The sequence below is a fragment of the Sapajus apella genome, unplaced genomic scaffold (assembly GCF_009761245.1).
Source record: "Sapajus apella isolate SASKATOON/1434 unplaced genomic scaffold, GSC_monkey_1.0 scaffold48, whole genome shotgun sequence".
In the NCBI taxonomy this organism is placed as follows: domain Eukaryota; kingdom Metazoa; phylum Chordata; class Mammalia; order Primates; family Cebidae; genus Sapajus; species Sapajus apella.
This window is the reverse complement of record NW_022436988.1, coordinates 5,302,086-5,317,520: the sequence shown is the minus strand read 5'-3', so window position 1 is coordinate 5,317,520 and position 15,435 is coordinate 5,302,086. Positions and strand designations below refer to the sequence as shown.

At 42.2% G+C, this 15,435-nt stretch overlaps 1 long non-coding RNA gene across 1 annotated transcript; it reads left to right on the top strand.

Annotated features, from left to right (window-relative positions):
* Positions 1–5,486: 5,486 nt before the first annotated feature.
* LOC116525838 lies at positions 5,487–6,117 on the top strand. Its single transcript, XR_004257847.1, has 2 exons — positions 5,487–5,587; positions 5,705–6,117. It is a non-coding gene; the product is annotated as an uncharacterized LOC116525838 (long non-coding RNA).
* The last annotated feature ends 9,318 nt before the right edge of the window (positions 6,118–15,435 follow it).

Here is a 15,435-nt window from a genome sequence, read left to right as displayed (position 1 = left end):
CAGCATGAGGTCCTCAAGGTTTATCCATGTTGTAGTGTGTGTCAGGTTTTCCTTCTTTCCAAATTGAATCATACTCTATTGTAATGTATATACCACATTTTGCTTATCTGTTCATCTGTTGATGGACACTTCGGTTGTTTCCACCTCTTAGCTATTACGAATAATCCTTCTAGAAACAAGGGTATATAAATACCTCTTCGAAACCCTGCTTTGAATTCTTTTGAGTATGTATCTAGAAGTGGAATTTCTGGATCATATGGTAGTTCTGTTGTAGGACAGGCATGCCCCAGAATAGGGGCTTAACCCGAGAGGGTTCTTGACTTTACCCAGGAAATAATTCAAGGGCAAGCCAGTAGTGTTAGACAGCAATCTTTCATTGAAACAGACCTGCTCCTTGAAGAACAGGGTTAACTCATAGTAGTGCACCTAGAGTCAGCAATGTATGGGCTGTTGGCAACTGTATTGATACTCATGTAAACCCACTTTCAATTACATGCAAATTAAGGGATGAGTTAATGCTAAGTGTTCTAATGGATAAAGTAGGCAGCATGCAAGAACAGATGGGCAATGTAAGCAGAAATGGAAACCCTGAGAAAAACCAAAAAGGAAATGCTGGCAAACAGCAGCACTAACAAAAATGAAGACTGACTTGGACGGGCTTATTAGTTAGCCTGGATAGGGCTGAACAAAGAATCTCTGAGCTTGACGCTACATCAACAGAAATCTCCAAAACTGAAAACAAAAGAGAACAGACTCAGGAAACACAATAAAATATCCAAGAACTGTGGAACAACTATAAAAGGTATAACATATGCACAGTGGGAATACTGCTATGGCAGTCCTAGGAAACTAATACCATCTGCTTAGAGCCTGAACAATGTTGTATACTATAGTATTGGTTACCATTTATTGAGTGTGTATGTACTTTAACCTACCAAGGAAGAGGGTACTGCTGTACCCATTTCACAGATGAGGATGCTGAGACCCAGGATGGTTATGCATCCTTGCCAAGCCCCTGTTCCAGAAAGAGAAGTTCCAGATGTAACTGACCCAAGTCTGTGTGCAGCTTCTGTGCTCTGCTGCCCACATCTGTAGGCTCTGATGAGCCCTGAGACACTCACTCTAGCTTTACAGAAGCCCCATGCCCAGACTGGCAATGAAAAGACCCACAGCACTGGGCATGTGTCTCTGGTTTCAGGTCCAGGAACCTGGCTCTGCAGCCCAACATCAGTGCCAGAGGCTGCCTCAATGAATGTTGTGCCTGCTGCCCTGGCCTGGGACTCCCAACAGCTGCAGGGGTGCCTTCCACTGCCTCCCCATTATCTGTGCCTTTTCCCTACCTGGCCCCACACTGAAACCATCACTTGACTACAAGCCTCTCCCCACCACTGTCCCGGACATGTTTGCTGCTGTCAGTGGCAGCACTGCATGGAAGAGAAGAGAAAAATGTTTTCAGACTCTGAAGCCAGTACTGGAGGTGGAGGTATTCAGATTAACTCTGCAGTCCTTTGGTATAGCTGTTTCCTGACTCTTCCACTCTAACATGTGAATGCTCTCAAGGCTATTCACAATATTACCCCCACCTTCCTAGAGAAAGATGCTACAGAAATAAGCCAGGCAAATTGTCTCTGTGCATCCACATACACAGTAGGTGCTCAAGAAATGTTGGCTGGATTGACCTGAAAATAAGCTTGCAGAAATGGCAGCCATGTGCTGTTCTTCCATCTGCTGGAAGGCTGGCATTGAAACCTTCCTCCTCCTGGCAGTCTTTTGCCAGAGAGCCAGGCATGATTGCCCAGGGAGCTGCCTCTTGCAGGCAGGGCCATGGAGTTTCCTCCTACAAAACAATCTCAGAAGGTTTATCACAGAGTGTCAGGTGAAAAAGGCAAGATACAGCTACCCTTGCAATATGATATCAGCCATGTGAAAAAAACATATGCATAGAAAATGCCTAGAAGGTATACAAAGAAAAAAGGGTGTATATAAATAGATCTACAAATGCAGGTGGATGCATTTTTTTTTCTGGAAGGAATCACGGAATCTGTTAACAGTGGTTAATTTGGGAGAAAGAGGTAGGGGAGGAGTTGACGGGGTGGTGACTTTCACAGTGACCCCCCTTTGTGGTCTGCCTTCTAACTTTACATGTGTGTGACTTTCATTCATACTTCAAATGTTAGCAGGGTTATTTGGGTAGCACAATTTTGGCCCTTTTGTTTGCTTCCTTTATCTATACCTCTCCAGAGTAGAAAGGATTTTTAGTAATTAATTCATTTTTATTTATGTTGTCAAACAAATGAAATAGAGAAGTAAACAAGGAAAAAAAAAAAAGGCTGAAAACAATATGGTAGGATTTTAACGATGGTTATCTCCAGTAAGGTAGCTTGTTGGATTATGATTTTATTTCTTTATATTTGATCTCTCTTGCAGCCAAACCCCAGACAAGTAATTGTAAATGGAAAATAAAATGCCCAGGCAGCAGCAGACAAAACCATGAATTGGTGACTTTATCTGGGGAGATGGCTCCCAACTTTCCCCTCCCCCACCTGCCTTGCTTGCTCTATCCTCAGCTGCAAATTCCCTTTGGGATCTGAATTCCTAATTCATGAACCCTCCGTTCTGCACAGATCAGGACTAATGTGCTATGTCAGTAATAGTTTTTGTTGCTTGAGGAAACACAAATTCAAGAAAAAATCTTAGCGGTGAATTGTGGCCCCAGGGGAAGACACTGGGCAGACAATCATGACGGATGTGGTGAAAACTACTGATATGGTTTGCCCGTGTCCTCATTCAAATCTCATCTTGAATTGTAGTTCCCATAATTCCCATGTGTTGTGGGAGGAGCCAGGTGGAGATAATTGACTCATGGGGGTGGTTTCTCCCGTCCTGTTCTCATGAGAGTGAGTGAGTTCTCATGAGATCTGAGGGTTTTATAAGGGGCTTCCCCCTTCACTCAGCTCTTCTTCTTCTCCCTGCCGCCATGTGAAGAAGGTCATGTTTGCTTCCTCTTCCACCATGATTGTAAGTTTCCTGAGGCCTCTCCAGCTACACTGAACTGTGTCAATTAAACCTCTCCTTCATAAATTACGCAGTCTCGGGTATGTCCTTAGAGCAGCATGAGAATGGACCACTACAACCAAAGACTCTTTGAGCACACTCCCTGGAGTTCCCATCTCACTGGTTTACTAGCATTGTGGCTTTGGGCAAATGACTTAACTCCCCTGTGCTTCATGTCCTCATCTGTAAAATGGGTATAGTCAGGGTTCCTAACAGATAGGGTCATTTATGAGTCTTCTATGAAGGACAATGGGTGGTACATATGAAGTGCCTACCACAGGATGGCTGTGATTCTTATTGCAGGGTGGACGCCTGTCCCAGCAGCCGATCTCAGCACCACAGCCTGGGTGCCTGCATCCCCTGCTCCTTGCATACAGAAGCCAACACCAGGCTGTATCAATTCCAGGGTCCAAGAGGGAAGCAGGGTGTCCCATGTGACTTCTGCTACCCTGGAGTGGGGTCTACCGGGAATCTTTGTGATATGGTTTGGCTGTGTCACCACCTGAATCTCATCTTGAATAGTAACTCCCACAGTTCCCACATGTCATGGGAGACCCGGGTGGGATGTGATTGAATTACGGGGGCAGGTCTTTCTCGTGCTGTTCTCGTGACAGTGAATGGGTGTCGTGAGATCTGATGGTTTCAAAAATGGGAGTTTCCCCACGCAAGCTCTCTATTTGCCTGCAGCCATCCACGTAAGATGTGACCTGCTTCCCCTTGCCTTCCACCATGATTGTGAGGCCTCCCCAGCCATGCGGAACTGTAAGTCCAGTTAAACCTTTTTCTTTCGTGATTCGCCCAGTCTCGGGTGTGTCTTTATCAGCAGTGGGAAATACTAACACACTTTGCGTAATAGGAAGAAAGGAGGGATATTGATTACGTTTCCTCCAGCCCAGAGGTGAGGGGCAGGTGGAGTTGAGGGGAGGCAACTACTTCAGGCCAGACACCTGTATTCAGGCTGGCCCAAGTGGGCTCTGATGAGGCTAAGGACAGCAAGTGGAGGAGCCGAGGGGAGGGGCTGGGAAACTGGCCCTCACCTGGCCCTGCTGGGAGGGGAAAAAGAGGGTGGTTGGCTCTGGAGCGAGGGGACCCTTGTGTTAGCTCTGACGGGAACTCTCTGCAGGCTTTGCAGAAGGGCACATGCGGCATTTGGAGAATTCAAAATAATAGGAACTTTCAAAACCCATTCCTGGTTAGCCCGTTCCTGGTGCAGCAAAGCTCCTGTGCATCAGGGGGTGCTGTGGACGCTCATGTAGCATCATAGAGACAGAGGGAAGCCTAACCCTGAGCTTCCTGGGCAGTGTCTGTGGCCCCAGTGTAAGTGAGGGGTGCCGGAGCAAGTGCTACACCCAGGTTTCTGACCTGAGACAGCCAGCGGTGTGCAGAGGTGGAGGTGGGCATATCAGCCTGCCTTCAAATGCAGCCACTCTGGAGGCACTGAGGGTTCGGGTTTCAACATACGAATTTTAGGAGGAACACAGTTTCGTCCACGGCCGCATGTATATCATATTAAGGGTTTTTGTTTGGTTGGTTGTTTTTGTTTTTGAGGTGGAGTCTCGCCCTGTCGCCCAGGCTGGAGTGCAGTGGTGCGATCTCAGCCCACTGCAACCTCCGCCTCCCAGGTTGGAGTGATTCTCCTGCCTCAGCCTCCCGAGTAGCTGAGATTACAGGCACTTGGCCTGTCATAATCACATGCCACAGTCGGAGTGGCTCAGAAAACAAATGAATTTGCTCACAGCTCTGGAGGCTGAAGTCCAAGATCTAGGCATCTGCAGGGGTGGTTTCTTCTGCGGCCTCTTGGCTCGCAGACGTCTGGTTTCTCCCTGCGTCTTTACATTGTCTTCCCTCTGTGTGTGTTTGCCCAGATCTCCTCTCCTTATAAGGACATCTTTCATGTTGGATTAAGGACTGCCCTAATGACCTTATTTTAACTTAATTACCCCTTAACGATCGTGCCTTCAAATGCAGCCACACTCTGGAGGTACTGAGGGTTCGGGTTTCAACATACAAATTTTAGGAGGAACTCGAGTTTACTCCATGACAGCATGTATGAAATATTAAGGGCTTTTTTGTTTGTTTTTTGTTTTTGAGATGGAGTCTTGCTCTGTTGCCCAGGCTGGAGTGCAGTGGTGCGATCTCAGCCTACTGCAACCTCCTCCTCCTGGCTTCGAATGATTCTTCTGCCTCAGCTTCCCAAGTAGCTGGAATTATAAGCACTAGCCACCACGCCCGGCTAATTTTTGTATTTTTAGTAGAGATGGGGTTTCACCAAGTTGACCAGGCTCATCTGGAACTCCTGACCTCCGGTGATCTGCCCGCCTCGGCCTCCCAAAGTACTGGGATTACAGGTGTGAGCCACGGTGCCCGGCCAAGGTATTTTTTTAAACCAGAAATTACCTTTGATATGTCCGCACAAGTTGAACAAGCTGTCGATTTTCTCTGCTTTGTCTGGGTGCAGTTATCCCCTGATGAATCAAGTGCCGGTGACATCCACCTGTCCTGGGGACCTCCTATCATCCAAGTCCTGTCCCCGGTGCGTCAATGAGTCCCTGACATGATCCATGCCTTCAAGGAGCTCAGGGAGAGGAGTGGCAGGGGACACAGGAGTATGGACCACAGCTGTCGTGACCCCACACTTCTTCCTGTCCAGAGAGAAAGGTGTGCTGAATTGGTGTTGGGAAAAGGGACCTGATCCTGATGCCCGGGAAGCAGGTGGAGTTTGAAAAGGTGACCTGGGGTTTATCCAGCTTCAGAGGCAGAAGAGCTTCCTGGAAGAGGAGCCACCCTCGGCCAAGGCAGGAAAATGTGACGAAAACCCAGCACGTTGGTTGGATTTCATTTTGTCTGGCGAACGTCGGGGCCCTGTGAGATATGAGGAGGGAGGGGACACAGCGCACCCGTGGGAAGGATCTTGCCATCCAGGCTGCAATTAGTTTACCCTGGGCATGAGCGGAGCTGGTGGGGGATGACAGGCGGGAGCAACACACTCAGACTCCATTTTCTTAGGATAACTCTGATATAAAAATGCATAACTAATTGCTAATAAATAATTTATCAACATTTCTCAAAGCATGGAGTCTGGGTGGGGGCTGGGTATAAGTCATAGGCTCATTGACCGTGAAGTGAGGGAGACCCACCCCAGCGGGGTTTTCTGTCTGCTCAGCTATCTCATCGCCACGTGATGAACGTTTCCTTCTCTGAACCTCAGTGTCCTTAATTGAAGAATGGGCCTGAACATTGATCAATACCATCCATGCCAGCCCTAAAACTGTTAGCTTAGCCTAAGAAACTGCACGCACATCAAGGGATTCAGGGGAACAGAGGGAGAGATGAGAGTGCAGAGGGGCAAGACTGTATTTACTTTTACATACAGGTTTCAGCCAGGTGCAGCGGCTCGTGCCTGTAATCCCAGCACTTTGGGAGGCCAAGGTGGAGGCATCACTTGAGCTCAGGAGTTTGAGACCAGCCTGGGCAACATCGTGGAAACTCCATCTCTACAAAAAAAACACAAAAATTAGCCAGCCAGGCGTGGTGGCATGAGCATGTAGTCCCAGCTACTCGGGAGGCTGAGGCAGGAGGATCCCTTCAGCCCAGGAGTTCGAGGTTGCAGTGAGGTATGATGATTGCACCACTGCACTCAGCCTGAGCAACAGAGTAAGACTCTGTTTCAATCAATCAATTCATCAAACAACCAATCAATCAGCAGGTTTCCATGTTAATCCTCCCCACAGTCCTGATCATAAGATGTTATGATCCCATTCTACAGATGGGGCCGTAGAGAGTGAGGTTAGCGGACTTGCCCAGAGTTGCACAGCTAGCCAGCAGCAGAAGCGGGATTCAAACCCAGGTCCTCCCATCAACCCATGCTCTTTCCCTACTGGGTTAACAAGCCGCATCTCTGGGTAGTTGCTGGCCAGTCCTAACCCTTTCCCATCTCTGCCCCCTCTTTGTATCCAGCTGTCCCTTGATCACTGAGTCCCAGTCACGCTAAAATGACTGACACCTTCCTCTCTCTTGGGTACAGTTGAGCCTGGGTTGTTATTGCTATGGATTCTTAGGGGCACAGAGGTTAACTCCACTGGAAATCATATAAGTAAGGTCGCACCAGAGTAAAGCTCGCAGAGTGATGAACAGTTAATGGCCTGATGAAAAATCGCCCCATTGCAGACATTAGCTACCTTCCATCAATAACGTGGCTGAGCGGAAGGTCATGGTGGGTTTTCCTCTGTTGTTTGTTTATTGGAATCTGTTTCCAAAAAGTACAAAAGCGTGGTGGGCTCCTCACACTGGCTGGAGAGTGCCCAGCTGCTCAAGGGGGATATTTGTGTTGCGGGGAAAATCGTCCTGGTGTGGAAAAACAGGACAGAGTCCTCCGGAAGGACCTGGACACTGATTTTTAGTTACTAGCTAAGTGTTTCAGAAATCCACGTGTCGTAGGTGGGGTATTCTGAGAAGCAGATTCTGAGACAGAGCTCTGTGTGCAGAGAGGATTAGCGTCTGGGGCAGGGAGGAGCAAAGGATCAGCATCTGGCAAAGGGAGAAACTGAACTCTGCTGAGGCCACAGCAAAGACCTCAGCGGATCCCAAGGAAGCCCTGGAGCCAGGATCACTTTTGTAGGGGCCTGACTGGTGAATTAAGGGTGGGGGGGGGCATATGGACTGCATGTGTCCCTCCAAGATTTATATGTTGACGCCCTAACCCTCAATGCAATTGTGCTTGGAGATAGGGCCTTTACAGAATTAATTAAGGTTAAATAAGGCCATAAAGGTGGAGCTCTGATCCTATTGTACTGCGGCGTTAAAGGAAGAGGAGACGCCGCGCTTGCCCCAGCGCTCTTGCTCTGCCCTCTACCCACTGTCTCTCTGAGTCTCCACAGATAAAAAGCCATGTGAGGACACAGTGAAATGGCAGCTGTCTGCAAGCCGGGAAGACTCCCCTCACCCAGAACCAACTCTGCCAACACCTTGATCTTGGACTTCTAGCCTCCAGAACTCTGAGAACGTAAATTTCTGTTGCTCAAGCCCCCTAATCTGTGGTTCTTTGTTATGGCCATTCTTTGTTAATACAGGGGACACATGGACCACCTCTGCTGCCATTTCCCTAAGATGCAATATTGGTTTTGATTTTTCTTCTTTATAGCTAACTTTGTTGAGACAGAATTTGCATACAATAAATTTCACCCACTTTTAAATGTACATTTGCTGCGTTTTGACAAACATGAGCAGTAGTGTAATTGCTATCATAATCATACCACAGAACATTTCCATCACCTTCAAAAGTTTTCTCCTGCTTTTTGTGGTCAGTTCCCTCTATCTCATCCCCCCATCTGGGCTTCCTCTGATCTGCTTTCTCTCACTATAGTTTTGCCTTTTCTGGAATTTTATGAATTTTATATAAATGGAATCATGTAATACGAAGTCTTCTGTATCTATCTTTTTTCACCTATCACAATGCTTGGAGATTCATCCATGTCATTGCGTGTAGGTCATTCCTTTTTATTGATGTGTAGTACAGCATTATACGGATTTGCCAAATATTTTTTCATTGACCAGTTGATGAACATTTGGGCTGGCTCTGATTTGAATGTGTCCCCAGATTGATATGCTGATGGAATTTGGAGGTGGGGGCCTTTGGGAGGTAATCAGGATTTGATAAGGTCATTAGGGTGAAGCCCTCATGATGAGACTGGTAGCTTTATAAGAAAAGGAAAAGAGACGGGAGTTGGCTGCCACCCTCTTGCCCTCTCATCACATGATAGCCTGTACCACATGATGCCACAGCAAGAAGGCCCTTACCAGATGCTGGCGCCACACTCTTGGACTTGCCAGGTTTCACCATTGTCAGAAATAAATTTCTTTTGTTTTTTAAATAACCTAGTCTCAGGTATTCAATTGTAGTGACAGAAAATGGACTAAGACATGGTTGTTTCCAGTTTGGGGGTTTTATGAATAAAAGTGCCATGAATATAGAAACATACAAGTCTTTGTATGGATGTATGTTTCATTTCTCTTGGCTAACTACTTAGGGGTGGGATTGCTGGATCATATAAGTGTAGTTCAGCCATATTAGAAACCGCCAAACTGTTTCCCAAAATAGCCAGGCCTTTTCAGATTTCCACCAACAATCTATAGAGTTCCAGTTGCTCCACGTCTTCACCAACACTTGGCATTGCCAGCCTTTTTCATGCTAACCATTCCAGCAAGAGTGTAATGATTTCTCATTATGGTTTTAATTTGCATTTCCCTAATGATTGCTGATGTTGTGCATGTCTTTAAGTGCTTATTTGCCATCTAGATCTATCTATCTACATACATATTATTTGGTGAAGCATCTGTCCAAATTATTCACCCACTTAAAAAAATTGAATAGTTTATATAATTGAGTTGCATGTTCTAGATACAACTCCTTTATCTAATACATGCATGCAAACATTTTCTTTTCATCTATGCATTGCCTTTTCATTTTCTTAACAGTGTCTTTTAAAGAGCAAAAGTTTTTAATTTGATAAAATCCAGTTTGACAATCTTTTTTCTATCGTTTCTGGATTTTTGTTTACTTGTTTTGTTCTAAGAAATCTTTCCCTGCCATCTTCCATATTTTCATCTGGATGTTTTAGAGTTGTAGCATGTATATTATTGTCTATAATCCATTTTAGGTTACTTTTGTATATTATGTTTAAAAAATTGGGGTTTTTATTTTCCCATGTGAATATATAACTTTTTCAGCACCATTTATTGATAAGGCTATTCTTTCTCCTATTGAATTACTGACACTGTTAGCAAAAACCAACTGGCCATGTAAGTGTGGACTCTGTTACACTGATCTGCATGTCTATCTCTATGCCAATATCACACTGTCTTTACTACTGTAGCTTTATAATAAGCCTTAAAACCATGTAGTGTAAGTTTTCCAACTTTATTCTTTTCAAAATTATTTTGGCTGTTCTACTTGTCATTTCCATATAAATTTTAGAATCAACCTGTCTCGTTCTATTTTTAAAAAACTTGCTGAAATGTTGATGTGATTACATTGCATGTGTAAATCAATTTGGGGAGGATGGGGACTTTTACAGTATTGCTGTTTTTGATTCATTAACATGACCCCCTTCATTAATTTAGGGATTTTAAAATTTCTCTCAGTAAGGTTTTGTAGTTTTTAATAAATAAGCATTGTAATAGTTTGTTAAATTATTCCTATTTTATTTTTAGACATTCTTGTAAACAGTATTGTTTCTTAATATAAATGTCCAACTTTTTGCAAATAATAGAAATGCAATTGATTTTTTAATACTGACATTGCATTCTGTGACCTTCCTCACTTGTTAGTTCCTGTAGCTTTTTTGTAAATTTATTAGGATTGTCTACATAGACAATCATATCATCTGTGAAATAAAATCTTAATGTTGTCTTTCTAATTGATATGCCATTTATATATTTTAATTATTTTATTGCCCAGGCTATGACTTCCAGCAAAATATTAAATAAAAGATAAAAGTGGATATTCCTGCCTTATTTATGATTATAGATAGAAGTATTCAGTTCTGTGCCGTTAAGTATGACCTTAGCTGCAAGGTTTTTATAGATGCCCTTTATCAAGTTGAGGAAATTCTCTTTATTCCTACTTAACTGAGTTAGGTTTTTTTCATAATCATAAATAGTTTTGAATTTTGTCAAATGTTTTCTTTAGTACATATAGAGATCTTTATATTTATATATTGCTCTTGAGTGAACTTTGGTAATTTGTTTCTCTTAGGGAATTAGTACATTTTATCCAAGTTGTTAAATTATCCTTTAAATGTCTGTAGGATCTGTAGTGATGTCTCTGTTTTAATCTTGATGTTAGTAATCTCTGCTTCTCTCTTGTTTTTCTTAGTCTGGCTATAAGTTAATCAATTTTATTTATCTTTTCTAGGAATCAGCTTTTGATTTTAGTAATTTCTTCATTATTTGTTTATGATTTATTTCATTGATTTTTTGCTCCTATCCTTACTATAGCCTTTCTTCTACTTATTTTGGGTGTGATTTGCTGTTTCTTTAGCTTTTTAAGTAAAATTTTAGGTTTTTCTTCTTTTCTAATATAATTACATAATGCATAAATTTCTCATGAAGCACTCTTCAGCCACATCCCACAAATTTTGATACATTGCATTTTCTTTATTATTCAATTCAACGTTTTTTTCTAAATTTTCGTGTGACCTATTTCTAGATAACATAGAAATGTTATCTAGAAATCTAATTTAAGTCTTGTTTAGTTTCCACTTTTGGGGATTTCCAGATGTCTTTTTGTTATTGATTTTTAAATTTAATTTTGTTATCAGAGAACATACTTCATATTACTTCACTTCTATTAAATTTGTTGAGGTTTGTTTTATGGCCAAGCATATGATCAGTCTTGGTAAATATTACATATGCACCTAAAAGACTATGTATTCTGTTGCTGTTGGTTGATTTTACAAATATCAACAAGGTCAAGTTGGTTGCTTGTGTCATTTAAATCAATACATAATTATTTTCTACTTGTTTCTTAACATATTGAGACAAGTATTGAAATCTCTGCTATAATTATAGATTTATATATTTCTTCTCTCTATTCTGCTTGCTTTTACTTTTTGTATTTTGTGTATGTTGAACCATTTGACAGGTACATAAATATTTAAGATTACTATGTTTTCTTGATGAATTTACTTCTTTATCATCATGGAGTTCCCCCTTTTATTCCTGGTAACATTTCTTGGTCTGAAGTCTACTTTGGCATATTAATATAGCCACTCAAATTTTCTTTTGATTAGTATGTGTATTATAACTCTTTTTCCATCCTTTTACTTTTTAGCCTTTCTATTGCTTTCTTATTTTGGTAGGCTTCATGTAAATAGTCAATACTTGGATATTACTGTTTTATCTAATCTGACAATACTTGCATTTTAACTGTAATGTTAGAATATTAACACATTTAATGCAGTCATTTTTTTTGTCCTTTTTCTTTCTTTTCTTTTGAATTTATAGAGTAATTTTTATAAATCTGTTTTCTATTCTATCTACTATTGTATTATAAGCTTTTGTTCCTTTTTTAGCTATTGCTCCATAGTTTACAATGTTCATGTTAACTTATCACAATCTATTCCAAAGAATGTTATAGCATTTCATGTACAGTGTAAAGACCTTAAAACAGTAAGTATATCCCCATCACCTACCTTCTATTTTCTGAGTATTCTTGCCATATATTTTCTTCATATACCTCCCAGTGCATAATTGTCATTTTTACTTTAGTCAATTATCTTTTCATGAGATTTTTTAAAAGATATCTTTTATATCTTCCCACATATTTACAATTTCTGTTCCTCTTTATTTCTTTGTGTAGATCCAAGTATTATTTTTCCTGCTGAAGAAATTTCTTTAACAGGTCTTGTGGCACATGCCTACCAGCAATAAATTCTCTCATTTTTTTCTTTGCCTAAAAGGGTCTGTATTTCATCTTTTTTAAAAAATATATTTGATATTTTCTGTTGGCTATATTACTCCAGGTAATCTTTTATAATTCCAGCTCTTTAAATATGTCAGTTCATTGTCTTCTGGCTCTCACGGTTTCCAGGAAGAAGTCTTCTGACGTTCTTATTTTTATTCCTGTCTCTGGCTCTCAGATGTTAGACTACTTGATATTCTCCCACAGGTCACTGAAACTCTTCCTTCCTTTAAGCATTTGTTTCAGTCCATTTGTGCTGCTATAAGAAAATATCACACAGTGGTTAATTTATAAAGGACAGATATGTCTTTATCCCTGTTCTGGAGGTCTGGGAATCCAAGATCAAGTCACTGATTTGGTGTTTGCTAAGGGCTGCATTCTCTGGAGGGCAGGAATGTTGTGTCATCACGGGGCAGAAGAGCAGAAGAGAAAGCTAGCCAAACACTGCAGGAAGCTCCTTTTACAAGGACCTTCATCCCATTCACAAGGAAGAAGCTAATTACCTCTTAAATGCTCCTTGTCTTAACATGCTCACATTGGCAACACCTAAATTTTGGAGGTGGCACATTCAAGCCATAGCAGCATCCTCTTTTTCTTCCTGAGCTGCTTTTCCTGGATCGCTCCTACTGCTGTGTCTTATAGTGCTCTAATTTTTGCTTCTTCATGTGCAATCTGTTTTCAATCACACCCAATTTATTGTGTTGCTTTGTGTTTTCCATTTCTAGCCATTCTATTTGGCTCTTTTTGATAACTCCCATTTTTCTCCTCATAATGTTTATGCTTTTATTTGGCTTCCAGCGTGTGCTTTGCTTTCCATGGTTTTGCTTTCCACAGTTTCAGTTACCTGTGGTTAACTGCAGTCTGAAAATAGGTGAGTTTACTACAGTAAGATATTTTGAGAGAGAGAGAGAAAGAGACCATGATCACATAACTTTTATTATAGTATATTGTTGTACATTCTATTTTACTATTATTTATTACTGTTAATCTGTTACTGAGCCGAGTTGATACATTAAACATTATTTATTATAGGCATATATGTATAGGAAAAACGTGGCATACATAAGGTTCAGGATTATTCATTTGAAGTTTCAGGCATCTACTGGGGGCTTTGGAACGTATGTGCCATGGATAAGGGAGAACCACTGTATATACTCGTGTGTGTGTGTGTGTGTGTGTGTGTGTGTGTGTGTTTTGACAGAGTGAGAGGTCCTTGTCTATTAATTCCATCATTCTAAAGTTTTTTGATCTACTTCTATTTATTGATTTTTTTTCCTGGTTGTGCACCTTACTTTCCTATTTCTTAGCATGCCTGGTAATTGTTAAATAAAATGTTAGATATGGTGAATTTTACCTTGTTGAACACTGGATTTCCTTGCATCGCTTTAAATGTGTTTGGATTTTACTTTAGCATGCAGTTAAGTTCATTGTGGATCAGTTTGGTCCTTTTGAGGCTCGTTTTTAAGCTTTGTTCAGGGGCATCCAGAATGGCTTTTAGACGAACACGAAGTTAGCCCCAGTACAAAGGCAGCATTCTTCTGTGGACTCCACTTAATCCCCGGCATTACGAGGTTTCTTCACTTTGCCTACTGGGAACATGAACAAAATCCCAGCTTTTTGTGAGGCCCGTGAAATGTTTGGGAACTTCCTCCTCTTTGTTCTTTCCACAGGTTTGTAGATTTTCATCACATGCACGTGTATGTGCACACACAGGCACACACACGCACGCACACACACACACAGGTCAGTACTCAGCCAAAGAGTTGTGGGGACCACTCTGCAGATTTCTGAATCAATCTCCGTCTTTCTGAGTGTGTGTGTGTGTGTGTGTATACTTTCTGAGTGTGTGTGTGTTGTGTGTGTGTGTGTGTGTGTGTGTGTGTGTGCATGCTGCTGCATCTCTTCTGGACCTGCTCTGAAAATTCCTGCCACCTCAGTATCCCTGAAGATGAATCCCTTTTTCTTCAATTTAGTGAAATATTGAGCTCTGCTGGGTTCTCCTCCCTGCCCGGTGGCCTGGAATCTGCCTCCAGGAAATAAGCTGGGAGAATCTTGAGGCTCACCCCATGTTTTTCTTTTCTCTTAGAGATCAGGGTCCTGTAATACCTTTTACTCAACATCTGAAAGCAATTACTTTATGTATTTTATTTTTTAGTTGCTATGGTGGGAGGATCATTCTCCTAGCAGTTAATCTGTCATGGGAAGAACTACTGGATTCATCCTCTAACTTGGTCAGGAGTGGGCAGGGGTCTAGTTCAGAGGCTCCCACTTGGTCCATGCCTCTACAACAGCTCTTACCCTACAGGTCTAGAAACAACATGGCAGCTCAGCCAACTGTGAAGTATGTCCAATAGTACATCCAGGGACCACAGAGAGGAACTCTGGGTGGATCCATGGAACCTAGAAACCTCATTTGAGCTGGATCTGGCCAGGACTCCCTTGATTATATGACCCCCTCTTTCAGGCAGCTTGGAATGCTCTAACACAAGGGTGTCTCAACTTTTCTTGCAATGCTTCCCTGGGATATGTTATAAGAAAAAAACATTGTCTTGGACCACACATAAAATACACTAACACTACTGATAGCTGATGTGCATCTTAAAAAAATCACCAAAAGAATCCCTTAATGCTTTAAGAAAGTTTAGGAATTTGCGTTGGCTGCGTGAGGCCCATGGGCCACAGGTTGGACAAGCTTGCTCTAACAAATACACCGTAGGCTGGGTGGCTTAGACACAAGCATTGTTTACCACAGTTCTGGAGGCTGGAAGTCCAAGATGAGGGTGCCAGCAGATCTGGTGTCTGGTGAGGGCCTCTTTCTGGTTTGCAGATGGTTGATTCTGGTGTGTGCTGCGTCCCGTGCTGCACAAGGGTCCAAAGACCTAAGACGGAATAGTGGGCACTAAAGACAGACACAGACACAG